Here is a 13,313-nt window from a genome sequence, read left to right on the forward strand (position 1 = left end):
TGAGGCGGCACTGTCACACCCTCATTTTTTAATCAAATTGATTGACATTTTGGCCAAGCAATCTTCGACAAAGGCCGGACTTCGGTATTGCATTTCAGCTTGGTGGCTTAAAAATTAATTGATGACTTTGGTCATTAAAAATCTGAAAATTGTAAAACAATTAATTTTTTTATAAAACGATCCAAATTTACGTTCATCTGCCAGTCGCATTTACCCGTCTCACCCGCCGCCTGGCTCCACCACGATACGGGGTACGGGGACCACCAGTTGCTTGGCTTGGGCCCCTTTGAGGCACAGGGCCCGGCACTCTTCCACCCCGGCGGGTCTCCAACGGTAGAGCACCACATCGTGAAATTCCGTTGTCGTCTGTCATATGAGCGTTGATGCGTTGAGCTGTCGTTATGCGCCATACATGGCCCAGCTCATCCGGCTTCAGCGTGTTTTTATATCGGAGTGGTCCTTCTCCTAGACTGGTGGCTTTACAGGGCTGTCGAGTCCAGTCTACCCGGCTATTTGGCCATAGCTGGCTGGTTTGTTTATCTGAGGTGACCTTCCCCAGGGCTAGAACTTAAGATGCGGCTCTTGATCGCATGATGCTCCCGTCATTGGAGACCTGGGGTATTTCTTGAGTGTAACAGTGCCACCTGTTATCCCGCCCCATCCTGTTGGAAGCACCGCCAGTTGGTCCGCGACTGCTTATTCGTCCTGGCAAGCCTGGCTTATTTCGCAGCTAACCTCCATATCTGAAGGCCATCTCACTATCCGCCACCTGTGAACGCGCCTGGTTGGGGGTGGTCGCCCCTACTGTCCCAGGACGTTCATCTTATTCTTCATCTTTTTCTGATTCCAAAAACATATAAATATGTTATATTTGGATTGAAAACAAGCTCTGAAAATTAAATAAATTAAAATTTATGATCAAAATTAAATTTTCGAAATCAATTTAGAAACACTTTCATCTTATTCCTTGTCGGTTCCTGATTCCAAAAACATATAGATATGATATGATATGTTTGGATTAAAAACACGCTCAGAAAGGTAAAACGAAGTGAGGTACAGTGAAGCGTGCTATGAAGCACAGCGCAACCGCTACCGCGCCAAACAGGCTCGTCACTTTCACTGCCTTTTGCACTAGCGGCGGACTACGTTCAGTTTTATTCTGTGAGTTCCACAACTTGACTAAATGTAGTAATTTCGCCTTACGCGACTTGTTTTTATTAAGCATGTGGTAATTGTCATATGCCAGATAAACTCTGCAAAAACATAATTGCGACATGTTTTGTACTAATACTCAACCGTTTATTCCCGAGGCATTTCGTTCAGACTTTTATGCCATCAAAGGCACTTAACTTGGCTTTCTGGCAATCGCTTTCGGATCAACGATTTCTATGACAGAGGTCACGTGACCGCCACTCACAGTCGGGCACCCCCAAAATCGAAATTACTACATTTAGTCAAGCTGTGGAACTCACAGAATGAAACTGAACGCACTGCATTTTTTCACAATGACCGTTGTCCGCCGCTAGTGCCAAAGGCAGTGAAAGTGACGAGCCTGTTTAGCGCGGTAGCGGGTTGCGCTGTGCTGCATAGCACGCTTTACTGTACCTCTCTTCGTTTTAACTTTCTGAGCGTGTTTTTAATCCAAACACATCATATCTATATGTTTTTGGAATCAGGAACCGACAAGGAATAAGATGAAATTGTTTTGATTTCGGAAATTTAATTTTAATCATAATTTTTATATATTTTTAATTTTCAGAGCTTGTTTTTAATCCGAATATAACATATTTATATGTTTTTGGAATCAGAATATGATGAAGAAGAATACAATAAAAGTAATTGTGGATCGTTTTATAAAAAAATAATTTTAATTACAATCTTCAGACTTTTAATAACCAATGTCATCAATTAATTTTCAAGCCTCCATGCTTAAAAGCAATACCGAGGTCCGGCCTTCGTCAAAGATTGCTTGGCCAAAATTTCAATCAATTTGATTGAAAAATGAAGGTGTGACAGTGCCGCCTCAACTTTTACAAAAAGCCGGATATGACGTCATAAAAGACATTTATCGAAAACATGAAAAAAAACCTCTGGGGATATCATACCCAGGAACTCTCATGTAAAATGTCATAAAGATCGGTCCAGTAGTTTACTCTGAATCGCTCTACACACACACACACACGCACACACACACACACACACACACACTCACACACACACACACACACACACACACACACACACACACACACACACACACACACACACACACACACACACACATACACCACGACCCTCGTCTTGATTCCCCCTCCATGTTAAAACATTTAGTCAAAACTTGACTAAATGTAAAAAAGGAGGAACAGTCAGAATGGACACAACTCGGCAATTAATTACGATGATAAAGTCTAATCAAATATCTATCAAGAGCAGGTTATTTGTTAACAGCTATTGTGTTTTCAGCGTAGCAATAGGGTCTGATATTTAGACGAGACAAGTATAATGCCAACGAGTCGACCACGACCCTCGTCTCGATTCCCCCTCTTGATTTGTTGTTCCAAACTTACAAAATGACAGTTTTTGCGTCGATGCGTTGATCTCAGGTTTTGATAGCAGACGCCGTTTCTTATGCGCATTAGTTTTGCGCAGGCGCCACACTGACTTTGAAAAAAAAACTCGATTTGACAACACAGCTGTTAAACAGCTTTTTATTAGTTCATTCGTATACAACAAAAAGAAGTTTGAGTTTTTTAAATTTTGAACAAGACTACTTTTGAAGAAGACCAAAACACAACATCAACGGAAAACTAGAAACAACTGAAGAACTAGGATGCAACAAGGGGAGGAAAAGAGAACAGCTAATCCGTACAAAGCGAGCAGACGGCAGCGACGTTTCCAGTTTGGGTGAATGGCATTTATACTTGTCTCCTCATGAAGCGAATGTTTCAACCTCAGTTATAAACGACTACATGAATGTTAGTGCCATGGGTTGTACATCAATACTTCAGAGGGGAAGTGGGGTATTTAGTGTGGAGTTACGAGATAAGAAAAGCCGAGTGCGAAAATTTGTGTCAGTCGGCAACTGTGAACTAAGCTCACAGGCACACAAAAACGGCTGTTCCGTTGTACTCCCCTGTTTGTACTACATCTTTCGACTTTGGGCATTTTGTGGTGTTTAGGGACAGAACATAATAGGTTTAGTCCTGTTTCATCGGGAAGTTAGCAGAAAAGGGTATGCTATCGACATTTGTAAAGCTGAAAAACATTCCCGAGAAGAATTTCAAGTTGTCAGTGTATGCTGTTGTCGATCAGTGAAACATCGTGTGGTACAGGTGGATAAACCGGAACCATGCGTCTTTGTTATTGACAATATGCTTTTGGATATTGAGAAAAATGGCCGACTTCTGTAGCGTTATGCTTTGATGATCGGAAGAGACCATCCAATCACAGCCCCCGAATTCCCCCACGTGTTCATCAGAATAGCTATATATGGTCATCATGCGTATATCTGTTCATTTACGCCATTCCTATTGATGCAGGTGTCGATCGCATGAGCAGTCAAAAACGTTAGATTTCTTGGGTTACCATAACTAAAAACGCGGTATTTTAAGAATAAACTAATGGATTGCGTTGCGAATATCAGCAACTTATGCTTACATACGAAAAGAACTTGAAGTAAAGTTTCTGAATTTTTTTGCTGAGTTTATTTAACCCAATGAGAGAAAAATCCATAACATCAGAACCACATATTATACCGATCTGGAGTTGTACAATAAAATGTTGGTAGATTAATTGAGCAGTGTTAGTTCACAAGAAAGGTAACCCATTAGAAAGAACCTTCCTGTTATCAAAAGTGTAATTAATGCTGCTCCAAAGTATTACAACTGCTGTTGTTTTGTAGTTGTTTTTTCTCGCTTAAATATTTCGTTTCCGACAATTTGGCACCAGCAATTGAGCTCTGTCACCTAATATCAAGATGTGCTGCCTCTATTATTTTGCTCTTGCCCTGCAAGCAGTTCTGACTTTTACAATGTTAGCCGCAGCAGCCCAGCCTACAGAGAGACAGGATGTGATGGGATCCTACACACTGAGCAATGAAAAACAGTGTCAGAGGTTGTGTTGGTACCGTCCGTTGTGCACGAGCTACAGTTATTTTACTGGACTGACGGCAGCAACAGGGGGGAGTGATTCGCAGTCGAATTGTGTTTTGCACACAAATTCTAGTAAGACTATATATATATATTTGTGTGTGAAAAGGTGTGTGTGTGTGTGTATGTGTGTGGGGGTGTTGTGTGCGTGTTGTGTGTGTGTGTGTGTGTGTGTGTGTGTGTGTAGGTGTGTGTGTGTGTGTGTGTAGGTGTGTGTGTGTGTGTGTGTGTGTTTGTTCGAGCGTGTGTGTGCTTGCGTGTTTTAATTTCCATGCAACTCTTGGCCAAAATTTGATTGGTAATGTGCCAAAAACAATAAAAGTAGATTAAATTGCAACGTCGTTTCGTCTATACAACAATCTGTATTTTTGCCTACAAAGCAATTTTTCAGTCGTACTTGAAATCACGTTTCAAAAGTCAACCGACGTTTTACTTTTGCTTCTGCACTACGGTATTTTGACAACGTCACGTGATTCACGGTAGAAATGCATTGCTTCTCAAACGGAGACATTTTGGGGGAGCCCGAAGATTGCAGACAAGGAAAGAAGAATGATTAATAACAGAATGAAACAAGTCGCGTAAGGCGAAAATACAATATTTAGTCAAGTAGCTGTCGAACTCACAGAATGAAACTGAACGTAATGCCATTTTACTCGTAGCATCGCCAGGCCACCGCTCATGGCAAAGGCAGTGAAATTGACAAGAAGAGCGGGGTAGTAGTTGCGCTAAGAAGGATAGCACGCTTTTCTGTACCTCTCTTTGTTTTAACTTTCTGAGCGTGTTTTTTAATCCAAACATATCATATCTATATGTTTTTGGAATCAGGAACCGACAAGGAATAAGATGAAAGTGTTTTTAAATTGATTTGGACAATTTAATTTTGATAATAATTTTTTATATATTTAATTTTCAGAGCTTGTTTTTAATCCGAATATAACATATTTATATGTTTTTGGAATCAGCAAATGATGGAGAATAAGATAAACGTAAATTTGAATCGTTTTATAAATTTTTATTTTTTTTTACAATTTTCAGATTTTTAATGACCAAAGTCATTAATTAATTTTTAAGCCACCAAGCTGAAATGCAATACCGAAGTCCGGGCTTCGTCGAAGATTACTTGACCAAAATTTCAACCAATTTGGTTGAAAAATGAGGGCGTGACAGTACCGCCTCAACTTTCACGAAAAGCCGGATATGACGTCATCAAAGACATTTATAAAAAAAATGAAAAAAACGTTCGGGGATTTCATACTCAGGAACTCTCATGTCAAATTTCATAAAGATCGGTCCAGTAGTTTAGTCTGAATCGCTCTACACACACACACACACACACACACACACACACACACACACACGCGCACACACGCACATACACCACGACCCTCGTTTCTATTCCCCCTCGATGTTAAAATATTTAGTCAAAACTTGACTAAATATAAAAAAGGAGAAAAGGAAGACAGAAAGAAAGTAAGAAAGAAACAAAGAAACAAAGAAAGAAACGAACAAAGATAGAAATCGTCTCCATCAAAACGAAGGACAATGTTCACAAGCAAAAAAGGAAATAACCCACACAAAAAAACACAAATACTGATAACTTAATGTAATGAGTTCATCACTGTAAATTGTAATATATCTTACTTCCTATCTGTAACGCAGTGGAAGCGGCTTCAGCCAACACTCCAGAAAACTTCGCTGGCTGGTCGGAGAAACAAGCGTCTAATTCTGTCATCAGCAGTGCCTGCAGAAACCGACCGTGTGATCAACGAAGCGTTTGTATCCCGAGCTTTACGTCATCAGCCGTCTGTCACTTGGCGCCGTCACTGTGCGGAACTCCGGAACCCGTCAGTAATGGTACCGTCATCTTCCCTTATGGCAAACAGCAGGATGACGTAGCCCTAGTTCAATGTGACGACGGTTATGTGGCGTCACCAAGAGATGTGGCTGTTGACCTACATTGTCAGGTGTGTGTTTGTGTGTGTGTGTGTGTCTGTGTGTGTGTGCGCGTTTGTGTGTATGTGTGTGTGTGTGTGTGTGTGTGTTGTATGTGTGTGTTTTGTGCGTGCGTGCTTGTGTGTGTGTGTATGTGTGTGTGTGTGTATGTATGTATGTATGTGTGTGTGTGTGTGTGTGTGTGTGTGTGTGTGTGTGTGTGTGTGTTGTCTAATATTCAGAAATGTACAATCGAATGACCTCTAATGAATGTTATTCCTAGTTTTCCTGATTCACAAATTAAGAAATTGAATGTTTCTTTGGAAAGCAATCTGGCTTTATGTTCTGGTTCGCAAACTTGGAAAAAAATGTCCCTTTGGTAGTCAATATTTCTTTTTGTTCTGGGTTGCAATTTAAGAACACAAATCTTTCTTTTATAAGCAATATGGCTGTGGTCTTAGTTGCCAACTAAGCACACGGAAATGTATTTGAATGGAATAAACTACATTTTTGTTTCGGTTGTGAACCTGTATGTCTTTGATAAGGAGTCTGGCTTTATGGTTCGGGCTGCAATCTTAAAGCATGTGTCTTTCTTAGTAAATCAATGCGGTTTAATGTTCTGGTTTGTGTACTGAGGACACGACTCTTTTTTTGATAAGTAATGCAGCTTTATGCGGCTTCCAGGTCACTTCTGCCTGGACTGCGTTTCAAGGCTCATGCATACAGTACGAGTACAAGTTCAACGAAAGAGAAACACGGCGCTTGCAGCTGCCATGGAGTCTGATTGAAAACTCTTCGATGTACATTCAAGTATTGGACTACCAGGCCGGACAGTACTACTTGAACCTGGTGCCTTCTCTGGGGCAAGATCAAAACTGGTATCTGCATTTTAGCATAAGGTAAAGCATGCAGCGTACAGCGAATAGTGCTGGATAAAGTTTATTTCAGCCGAATATTTAACGGTAATAAGCATGGTTATGCGGTCTGTGTGTGTGTGTGTGTGTGTGCGGGGGGAGGTGGTGGTGCGTGCGCGCGTTTGCGCATGTGTGTGTGTGGTTGCTTGCGCAGTTGCACGCGGGTTTTGTATGTTGTAGAGAGAGAGAGAGAGAGAGAGAGAGAGAGAGAGAGAGAGAGAGAGAGAGAGAGAGAGAGAGAGAGAGAGAGAGAGAGAGAGAGAGAAAGAGAGAGAGAGAGAGAAGGAGGTTTGCAATAGTAATAATGTCACAATTTCGATAGTGATAATACGTAAATTAACCCAGTCACTTTATGAAAGATAACAATAAACACCCAGACAATTAAACATGAGGAGAGAGATACAACTCTGGGAACATTATTTGGGGGAATTGATGCATTCAGTTCCATCATCATCTATAGTTTTATAGTTATCTCTGACCGCGCGCGTATCACGGTTTTCCAGCGTCAAAGTAAAGTAAAGATTTCAGTTTTCTTTTTGTTTCTGTGCTTCATTTCATTTTCTACTGTGATCTGTTCTGACAAAAGTTTTTGTTTGTTTGATTGCTTGTTTGTTTGTTAGCTTGCTTGTTTGTTTCCTTGTTTATTTTGTTTTCTTTTTATGTGCTCACTTTCTAATAAAAAATAAACTATTTTCAACCAAATGCTAGGCCATCTTTTTCAGCACTAGTTTTGCGTTGTATGTCCAAACAGGTACAAGTACGGTGCCTATGTAAAAACCGAGGTTTTGTGGAACACCTTGACGAACGGAATATTTGGGACCGAACGACACCTTGGGGTTACGCCCCTAGTTCCCGGAGACAGCTTCAACCTGACGCTTCACGTGCAGAGTGACAGGCTGCAGCTTGTGCTGAACGAGACGCACGTGTACGACGTCCCGCTGTTCGGGGTTGACGGGGCGGATATCAGTCAGTCTGCCGTGATCGAATTGGCTGGGGATGGTTTGACCAGCTACGTAAATCTGATTTCTGGCTGTTAAACAAAGGAGTCTGGCCTTGTTTGTTTCTTCTCTCTAAACGCAGAGTAAAAACATCGGTGTTTTACTGTTGCCTTAAAAAAAGAAGTAATTTTTAGTGTGTCATCAGATGGATTACTCTTTGTTGTATAGCACGGACAGAATTTGAAGAAATATTAAACAATCTTCTATTTTTAATCCGCATTGAGAATCACGACAGATTTTCTTTGTTTAGTGGGCGAACTTACAGGGCCGAGACTTGCCGAGACCCCTCAGTGTCCCGCTAAATACAACAAGTCGCGGTGGGTTCAAAACGTGATAACGCTGCGTCGCTCACAAGAAATAACGGTTTTAGGTGTGACGAAAAAAAGAACAGGGGAGTTATGCATGAGTGACGTCTAAACGTTTAGGCGGCGTGCAAACAGCGAGTGCCGCCAACCGCGAGATACACGGTATGCACGGGTGGCGACTACACGCTTGTACCACCGAAACTGGCGACTAAATTTAGACGTGCTCCGGAGGTCGTCTAAATGGTTTACACGCCGACTTCTGTGAACAGAATGGCCATTTTCATGGTTTTCCGCCATCAAAGTCGACGAATTTTTTCGCCGTAATCGTTTTTAGACAGAACCCAATAGTTGGAAGTGCTGGACTAAAAATTATTTTTTTTTGCGAGATTCACTTCCCTTGTCATATTATTTTAGAACCAACACCGATAAGATTAGCGAAGACATCTTTGATTCGTTTCAGAGCAAAGTAGCACTGACCCATATTTCACTGGTGCCGTTTTTGACTCTCAGCTTTTACGCGACAGGCACCCTCTTGCTCGTTTCATCTTTTGCGCCTCCATTTCTCCACGCTCTCCGTCCCACTGACCCATATTTCACTGCTCTCCGTCTCTGAATAGTCGAACTCCCCGTGCGAGGAAGCGGGAGGATGTTATCGAATGACCCTAGCGCATGCGCAAAGGAAGGAATTCCTCGTTATAAAAATAGATTGACTGGTGACCTTGCTTTACACGGCAACTTGAAAGTCGGCGGTCTGGTCGTCACCCGTGCATACCGACTGAGCGCCTGCGGTAGGCGGCGACTTTCAAGTCATGACTTCGCTGAAGTCGGCGTGTACTTTCGACGTCACTCATACATAACACCCCAGGGCCTGAATACAGTGATAAATACAAGACTTATTTTACAACCATTTGAAAAATACATACATCCCCCGTGGCTGCCCGCATAACGAAATCGTTTATCTCGTGTTTTGAACTTGTCAGTGTTACAGCACAGGGCAGAGTCCGTCCCGCACTTTGCTTTGTGTACATCACGTGGCCACCCAAACACCCGCACAACGCAACATTTTCACGAGAAAACATGTTTATTTGTTTGCTTTGTCTGTATTACACATTTCTATTTACATTTACCACTGACACACCAAATTGTATACTTTAGTTTGCAAGTGAATCGTTGTCATACAAAATAACGTTATCACGAGCGCGAGACGAACAGAGATCTCAGAGATCGTCTGCTTCTCAACTGTTTCGCGCAAATCGTGTAATATCTACTTTTGCGGAAACCTCCCGAAGAAATGCAATCTCAGCGGCTTCCACCTGCAACATAGTCGTCAGGGGCGGACGAGGGGGGGGGGGGGGCACAGGGGGCACGTGCCCCCCCCCCCCCCCCGAAAAAAAATACGATTAACAAACTAGACAAAACAAAAGCAGTCGGTCCAGACGAAATCCACAATAGAATTTTAATTGAGAGCTGCGAAGTGATTTGTGACAGCCTAACTGCACTGTTTAATCGGTCTTTACGTGAAGGACTTTTTCCGTCAGTTTGGAAAATAGCCCACGTTTCACCAGTTCATAAAAAGGGAAACAAAGATACATGTAGTAATTATCGTCCAATCTCCCTCCTAAGCTGTGTTGGCAAAACACTAGAGAAATGCATACAAATTCATGTCTTTGACTACTTAACACAAAACAATATCATTACAGAGTCGCAGTCCGGTTTCATCCCTGGAGACTCAACTGTTTACCAGCTTCTTACAATATACAATGACATATGCAAATCACTCGATAATAGAATAACTACCCAAGCAATCTTCTTTGATATATCCAAAGCATTCGATAGAGTTTGGCACCGGGGCTTATTGCATAAACTCGAAGCCGTTGGAATTAATGGGCCATTATTAAACTGGTTTACAGACTACCTAACTGATCGAAAGCAAGCAGTTGTATTAAAAGGCAGTAAATCAACTTATCTTCCAGTAGTAGCGGGAGTTCCTCAAGGATCAGTGCTTGGACCTTTGCTTTTCCTAATTTATGTAAACGACATTGTACGTGACATAGAATCTACGATTAAGCTTTTTGCTGACGACACTAGCATGTACTTGTCTTTAGCCAATCACAACATCCGTGCCGAAATTTTAAACTCAGATCTTGAAAAAATTGTAAATTGGGCAGAAACATGGAAGGTAGCATTTAACCATGCAAAAACTGAATTGGTGAACTTTTGTACACAAAGAACCCCTGATATCGCAGATCTAAACTTTGGCAATACCATCCTTGAAAGTTCCCAAAATCACAAACACTTAGGAATAATAATACAAAACAACTGTAAATGGGATGAACATATAAAATCTCTTGTTGCAAAGTGCAGAACTCTCGTAGCTTGCTTGCGTACATACAAATATAGACTGAGTCGAAAATCATTGGAAATTATGTTTAAATCCTTCATTCTACCACACTTTGATTATTGCGACATAATATGGGACAATTGTAGCAAAACCCTAACAGATGAACTCGAAAAGTTAAACCTAGATGCAATACGAACAATCATCGGAGCTGTCCGCGGAACCAGTCACTTTAAGCTTTACGGAGAATCTGGACTCCAATCATTATCTGAAAGGCGTAACCGTCATAAACTAACAATGTTCCATAAAATTATTCACGACAAGACCCCCCCATACCTACAAGCAGCACTCCCACCTCTCGTAGCAGCCAACAACCCCTACCACAGACGCCGCCCCTTAGAACGAAGTATACCCCCACATCGAACAGAAACGTACAAAACATCCTTTTTTCCTTCGACAACAGTACTCTGGAACCAACTACCTGAACAAATACAGTTAACTGACTCCCTCGGGGAATTTAAACATTACTTAACAAAAGACGACACACAAATTCCCGTTTACTTCTACAGTGGCAGTCGACAAACACAAATAATCCACACAAAAATTAGACTTAATATTAGTGATCTAAAGAAAGACTTAGTTGAGCGACACCTTGCGGAAAACAGCGTATGCGACTGTGGTGATGGAACAGAAACTGCAACACACTTCTTACTAGAATGCCGTTTACACTTAGCTGCAAGAAACAACACAATCAACAAACTAACCAACAACCTCATACACACAGATATTCTACTTCATGGAAACCCCTCCTTGCAAACAAAAATTAACAAAAAAATCTTTTTAACAGTGCAGGAATTTATTGGACAGTCCGGCCGTTTCGAACAGATAAACATGTAAAGTGAAAGTAAAATCGACACGTCTACTCGTCTCTCTCTCTCTCTCTCTCTCTCTCTCTCTCTCTCTCTCTCTCTCTCTCTCTCTCTCTCTCTCTCTCTCTCTCTCTCTCTCTCTCTCCCTCTTTCTCTCTCTCTCTCTCACTCTCCCCCTCTCTCCCCCTCCCTCCCTCCCTCTCTCCCTCCCTATCTCTTACTCGCAAACACCATAAATATTATATATGTATTCCCAAACGGAATTTTGTTTTGATGTACAATTTTCATTCAATTTTCTTTTCATGTTTGCAAGCTTTTCATTTAAACTGTACAATAGCCGCCATTTATATTATATGTAATTTTCTAGAAATAGTGAACACCACTATAAGCATTATGCTTGTTGTTGTTTACTCTATATGCGTTTTTTGTAAATAATGCACAAACGTTAAATAAAACAGTTTAAACCAAAAAAAAGTAAAAATAAAAAAAAGAAGAAGAAAAAAAAAAATTTCTATGCTGATTCTATGACCATTTCTAAGTTCAAATGGCACCAGATGGCACCATTTTGCTTCTTTGGGCAAAAAAAATTTCCGGGGGGGCATGCCCCCGGACCCCCCTAGCAAGTTCGGGCGCTTTGCGCCCATCACATTCACTTTCGATTCAAAGTGCCCTCCCCCCTTACAAAGCAACTGATCCGCCCCTGGTCGTGCTTATTTGGAATGTGACGTCCTGTACTTCGTCAGTCACACCTATCTCGAAAACTAAGCGTCGCACAGAACCAGCGCCCTTCCATTATGAGCTACAATAGAACATGGTATTCTTTTATTCAATGCACTTTTCTAGGGTTAGGCATGCACAGGGTGATCCCTAAAAAATGTGCTTATTTTCATTTTGAGCCCAAACGATTGTTTTTTTCTTCATATTTTCATTAACTGTTCAGGCGAAGTATATCAGACACCTGGAAATGTTTAAGAATATCAATTTGGACGACATTGATCAATATCATGTTAGCCTTATTTTGTGACCATATCAGCAGGAGCGGCTTTGACAGGGGACATTCGACTTTCAAAACCTGCTGAATCCTTAGCAGCCAAATTATAACATGCTGTGGATTACTACGAGGTATGATCAACATTTAAAAAAAAATTAATGTGTTGTAGACGGATGCATGTTTTTGGTTAAAAGCCCAACAATGATGTGCTTGGCAAATTAAAAAAAAAAGTAAAAAATGTAATGTGATTTTTGAGGAGACTGTTTTATTCATCTGGCCCAGCTTACAGCATCCCTTTGAACTATTATCATCCTACTTGGCTGCAACGTCGCAAGCGCCTGAGACAATGAAAAAAGGAGTTCCGATAGTCTTCTTTGGGAATGGCTTCGAGCTCTGATTTCACAGCTTTTACGAGATTCTGATGCGGGGAAACTTCCTTGCATCGAGTCTGCTCTTCAAGTAAATCACAGGGGTTGAAGAGAGTATTGAAGTCTTTAACATGATGGTTTGTTTTTGCGACAATAGCGGACACTCCTTTGATGACTCTTAGCGCTTTGACGATGTAATGATTTGGCTATTTAGCAGTTTTCAATACATATCCATAAGGGGGTGGGCGTTTACAAGGTAGTTTACGGTATTTAATACGGAAACGCGTTTCATTGGACTTTACCCTTACAGGTATGTGAACTCAAAGGAATATGTGAACGAAATGGACTCATTTAATTCGGCCCGGTTGCAATCGCTTCGCTCCGTCGGGTTACAATGAGGTTTGATCGGGCGTCAAACGACCATGTAACAAAGGAATAAGCCTCCTTACA

Source organism: Littorina saxatilis, linkage group LG1 (assembly GCF_037325665.1).
Source record: "Littorina saxatilis isolate snail1 linkage group LG1, US_GU_Lsax_2.0, whole genome shotgun sequence".
In the NCBI taxonomy this organism is placed as follows: domain Eukaryota; kingdom Metazoa; phylum Mollusca; class Gastropoda; order Littorinimorpha; family Littorinidae; genus Littorina; species Littorina saxatilis.